This window comes from Mus musculus, chromosome 14 (genome assembly GCF_000001635.26).
Source record: "Mus musculus strain C57BL/6J chromosome 14, GRCm38.p6 C57BL/6J".
Taxonomy (NCBI): Eukaryota; Metazoa; Chordata; class Mammalia; order Rodentia; family Muridae; genus Mus; species Mus musculus.
Window position 1 is genome coordinate 4,325,022 of NC_000080.6, and position 6,263 is coordinate 4,331,284.

Sequence of the window (6,263 nt, forward strand, 5' to 3'; positions counted from 1 at the left end):
GTGTTGCTTAAATTTCTCCTGCAAAGATTTTTACCTGCAGGAACTGCTTTTCTTCTTAGTTGCCAAGGACAGCCACAGGCTATAAGTCTGTGCTACAAAATAAGCAGACTAAGAATTTTGCTTTGCACAATTTTTTGGTTTGATTTTGGTTTGAGTTTTGATTAGTTTAGTTATTTGGTTTTTCTTGTTTTCATTCGAAGTTTTGTTATTAATTGGTTGTTTATTTGTTCTTGTAATTAATTTGATATTTTGATAAGGCTATATACAGTACATATTGACTGTCAGCTTTTAGTTACAATTGAGTACATTGCATTTATTCTTATGACTAACACAGTGATCTCCAACTCTTCACTCTTAAAAACCTTGTTATTTCAGGTGTGATCATGAAATCCCACAGATATCAGACCCAGATGGATCTCTGCATTCTTCATGGGACCTGGGCTCCATAGTTTCTTCTGAGCCAGACTGAACTACAAAGTCCATCATAAATTCATTGTGGAGAGTGTGTCCAACTCTCTGGATAGGAACTTAATGTTGGAAAACTTACCCATGCTGCATCCTTGTTGTCAAATATTTAGCTACTGTGAAAATTCTGTGGATGATGATGTTGAACACATTAATGGCAAATACATCAGTATTTCTGTAATAATTCTCATTAATTAAAAGCATAGTCTAAGGGAATAAAAAGCTGTCATAAAACACAGCAGTGTATGCTTCAGCTTTCCTTCAAATATAAAATCACTGGTAACTGCAAGTAGAGATAATAAATTCCACAATCTGTTTGGGGACAGGTTTCTCTACGGGTCCTTCAACATTCATTTTATTACTTTATGATTCACCTGTGTCTACCAAAAGACATCATTCAAAAACGATGAAGACTGCAATTAGGTATCATCCTATAAAATCCTAACAAATGCTTTCTTATTTGATATTTTCTTTACATACATTTCAAATGTTAAACCCTTTTCTTGTTTACTCTCTGAAGATCCCCTTTTTCCTACCCCCAATCCCTGCTTCCCAACCTACCCACTCCCTCTTCCTGGCCCTGGCATTCCCCTTTACTGGGGCACAGAACCTTCACAGGACCAAGGATCTCCTCCCAGTGATGACCAACCAGGCCTTCCTCTACTACATATTTAGCTAGATCCATGAGTTTCACCATGTGTTTTCTTTGGCTGGTGGTTTAGTCCCAGGGATCTCTGGAGCTACTGGTTAGTTCATATTGTTGTTCCTTCTATGGGGCTGCAAACCCTTCAGCTCCATAGTTCCTTTCTCTAGCTCCTTCACTGGGGACCCTGTGCTTTGACCAATAGATGGCTGTGAACATCTACTGCTGTATTGGTCAGGCAGTGGCAGAGCCTCTCAGTAGACAGATATATCAGGCTCCTGTCAGCAATCTCTTGTTGGCATCCGTTGTAGTGTCTGGTTTTTGTGGTTGTTTATGGGATGTATCCCCAGGCGAAGTCTCTGGATGGATATGAGGTGTCCTCCTGCCTCAGCACAAATTTGAACACAAATTTGTACACATGCATCCACACACAGGTATACAGGCACACCAAACAGGCGCTGACACTGTAACCTAAGTACATTATGAATCCCTTTGACCTTTTCTGGTCTATGCATCTTTTATCTGTCTTTGAACACAGACAACATACCTGACATACCACTTTGTAACCTGTAGTCTCCCCTCCCGCAGCCTGAAACCTGCTTGGTCAGGGGTGGAGCTTCTCGCTCAATCATTCTGCCATGCCCACTGCTGGAACCTGCTGCTTTGCTGTTCGGAGCCCTGCACATTGTCACTCTGCTATTGGAACCCAAGATTAATTGGCGGGAATAGGGGCCCCCTTTCCCTGCTTTATAGTTGCATGTGGAACAGTAAAATTGAGCTTTGATCAGAATGACTGTCTTAGCTACATTTCTTTATCTCGCCACCTAGCCCCTCTACTCTTCCAGGTTTCCAAAATGCCTTTCCAGGCTAGAACCCATGTTGTCATCTGCTGGCCAGACACAACAGTAACCTCATGTACTAAAGAGAAGTTCTTTAAGTCAGACGTGATGGAACATTACTGATATCCCAAGACTCAGGAAAGGTGTGAAAAGTACAAGTCCAGGGCCACCATGAGCTACATCATACTATTTCCAAACAAAACAAAACAAAACAAAACAAAACAAAACAACACAAAACCAAAGTTTGTTTTATAAGCATTTGTTCAGTTGGTAGAGTACTTCCCTAGCATGAACTCAGGGGGATGGAGACAGGTAAGTCAATGTCTTCCGCTTCATAACAAGTTTGGGAGTAGTCTGGCTACAGGGAAATGGGCAGGTGTGAGATCAACAATACAGTGTGTGTGTGTTCTCAGAGAAAGAGAGAGAGGGAGAGAGAGAGAGAGAGTTTATTGTTAAGACACTTAGATGTGACTTTGATAACTTCTCTCTTGAGCAGTCCATGGGCACTGTGGAGGTCTGAATGCGAATAGCCCCCATATATTTGGGAAGGATTAAGAGGTGTAGCCTAATGGAGGAGTTTCAAAAGCCCATAGCATTCCCTGTCTCCTGCCTGTGGATCAGATGTAAACTCTCAGCTACCACTCCAGTATGATACCTGTCTCCTGCCATGCTCCCCACCATAAGAGTCATGGACTAGCACTCTGCACCCAGGAGCCCCTGTAGACGCCTTCTTCTATAGGTCATGCTTTCTCTCCATAGCAGTAGCAAAGTAACCAAGACGGCCCCGTGATATGTACAACTACCACCCCCCAACCCCCACACAGTCGTTCTCAGTAAACTCCATTTATGGTTCATACAGACTTGTACTGAATTTCTCTTTTGTGGTGTAAGTTAAGAGTCTCATTTTTCAGTGAGTAGAAGTCCCCCTAAGAGACAGTTGCCAATGTTGAGCTGTGTCTTCCTTTTCCACTGCCATTACTATGCAGCCCAGGACTGCTTGGGGACCTTTCCTGAAGTGCCTTCCCCAGCCCTTAAGTTTCAAAGGCCCTCTCTAGTCTCCTGGATTCCTGCCTCCCTGCTAGATGTCATGCTGGCTACTGAGTCACCTACAGCTGCCTTCAGGCTCCTTATGTGATTAATCTCCAGAATTGATTCCGAGAGAATAATCACAGAATTATTGATCCCGAGAGCACCTGGGTTGATTCTTGGCAACTGCGTGTCTTGGCTTTGGAGCTCTAAGCTGGAATCTGAAGTGGCTGGGTCCTACCACTGTATAGAGGGGCTCTGCTAGAAGTATTCTCGGGGGATCATAAGAACTAGCTTCCCATGCTGCCCCTGGCTTTTCCCCTGCACATTTGGAGGGAACCTCATATTTTCTATTTCTTTAAAAGAAAACGTATTTATTTTCAAGTTTATTTTAGGTATATGAGCATTTTGCCCACAGTATATGTCTTTGTACCATGACTTTGCTGTATGCATAGAGGCCAGGAGAGGGTGTCAGATCCTCTGAAATTGGAGTTGCAGATGAATGTTAGCCATTGTGTGAGTTCTAGGAACCCAACTTGGGTCCCCTGGAAGACAGCCTATGCTCTTAACCTATAGCTGACTCTCCTGCCCTGAACGTGCCATTTCTTGAACTACAACTAAATCTGTCACAATTTATATTTATTTTAGACTCAATTGTTTCATCCTCTCTCTGTGGAAAGCAGACCTCATGTTGGTTTGTTCTTTTCTCTGCATCGTTAACAACCTCACCCAGCAGTCATGGAATACTTTTTCATAGTTTTCTATACTGATCTCTTTGTTAGATGAATCATTTGTAATTATTAATCATTTTCTTCTCTTACAAGCAACAACAACTGTGCAGAGAAAAAAATACATGATCTTACCATACTTTAGCCAAAAGGAAGGAAAAAATACATGCAATTATGGAATCCTGTTGCACATTAATAACCAGTAGCCATGTTGAGACATAACCTACCAATTCAAAAATTCTTATTTTATCATATGTACACTTTTTACACATTGGGCTTTAGGTAGTTAAAATATTTAACAGTTTTTTATTTTTAATAAAAACAATTTTTTTACTATTAGTAATGTGTGTGTGTGTGCAGAAGAACATGCTATCCTGTACATGTGCGGGTCAGGGGACAACTTTGTAGCCTTAGTTCTCTCCTTCCACATTTATGTGCATTTAGTGATCTATTTAACTGACATCATTAGGCTTGTGTGGCCCATGCCTTTACCCACTGAGCCATCTCACCAGCTTTAAAAAAATCTGTCTTTCATTTTAAAATGACATTTAGGTTTTTTTTTTTCTCTCTTAATAATTAGGTGAGATGAGGACAACAGGAAAATAAGGTCATTTGTAGAATTTACACCTTGAGTTATCAGCTAGAAATAACACCAAACCCAGACACTATTGCTGATGCCAGGGCTATGTAGAAAGATCCTGTTGTACATACATGCTCGCCCACCCATGCCCACATACAGGTTTAAAAGATAAATAAAAAACAAAGTATATTAAAAACGACCTAACAGCTTTTTAAAAGAATGAGATGAAAGTTGTAAGGAGATTAACAAATGAGAAGACAGTGGTCATATTAAGAAATTAAAAAGCAGGCTAAACAGAGACAGGAAGATTACTACAAGTTTGAAGCCAGTCCCATCTCTGTAGAGACTGGTAGGCCAATCACCAGAACTACATAGCAAAACCTTACCTCAAAAGGACAAGAAATCAGCACTGGCAACTGAACATTGTTGCAAACAAAATTAGGGAATTGGATAATATTTCAGAGAAAATTATCCAAGACTAGCAAAACGCACACAGACACAAACAAAACAAAACAAAATAAATCATCATCACCATCACCATCACCAGCAACAACAACAACACCACCACCAAAGAGGAGAACGGTGAAAGAAAGATCAAGATTTGGAAGATAGTATAAAATCTCTGTGTCAAATCTAGTTATAGAAACTCAAAATAGAGAAAATTGCATGGAACAGGAATGAAGATAAGTAACAGTTGAATTTAAAACATTTTCAGTCTTCTGTTGAGGGACACCTGGGTTGTTTCCAGCTTCTGGCTATTATAAATAAGGCTGCTATAAACATAGTGGAGCATGTGTCCTGGTTATATGTTGGCGTATTTTTTGGGTACATGCCAATTAGTGGTATAGCTGGGTCTTCAGGTAGATCTATTTACAAATTTCTGAGGAATCACCAGATTGATTTCAGAAGTGGTTTGACCAGCTTTCAGTCCCACCAGCAATGGAGGAGTGCTCTTCTTTCTCCATATCTTCGCGAGCATCTGCTGTTACCTGAATTTTTGATCTTAGCCATTCTGACTGGTGTGAGGTAGAATCTCAGGGCTGTTTGGTTTGGCATTTCCCTGGTGACTAGGGATGTTGAACATTTCTTTAGGTGCTTCATGGTCATTCAGTATTCCTCAGTTGAGAATTCTCTGTTTAGCTCTGTTCCCCATTTTTAATAGGGTTATTTGGTTCTCTGGAGTTCTTCTTGAGTTCTTTGTATAGACTGGATATTAGCCTTTGATAGTATATAGGATTGGTAAAGATCTTTTCCCAATCTGTTGGTTGCCATTTTGTTTCATTGACAGGGTTCTTTGCCATACAAAATGTTTGCAATTTTTTGAGGTCCCATTTGCCGATTGTTGATATTAGTTATCTGGAGACACCAAACCCAGACACTATTGTTGATGCCAAGAAGCACTTGCTGACAGGAATCTGGTATGAGTGTCCCCTGACCAATACAGATGCAGATACTCATAGGCAACCATCTAACTGAGCATGAGGATACCAGTGAAAGAGCTAGGGGAAGGACTGAAGGAGCTGAAGGGGGTTGCATCCCCATAGGAAGAGCAATATCAACTAACTGGACCACCCCATGCTCCAAGAGACTAAACCATCAACCAAAGAGTATACATGGAGGGATCCATGGCTCCAGATACATATGTAGCAGAGGATGACCTTGTTCGGCATTAGTGGGAGGAGAGGCCCTTGGTCCTGTGCAGGTTTGATGACCCAGTGTAGGGGGATGCTAGAGGAAGGGTGGGAGTAGGTGGGGGAGTGGGGTATCACCCTCATATAGGCAAAGAGGAGGCAGGAGAAAGAGGGTTGGGTGGGGGTGGTTGTGGACGGTTAAAGGGGGATATCATTTGAAATGTAAACAAACAAAATGATTAATTAAAAATACACCCCCCAAACCCAAAAAAACATTTTCAGATTTAGAGAAGGATTTATATTTCAGTATAAAATGAATATCAATTTCATAAGAAGAAACAAACAATCCTA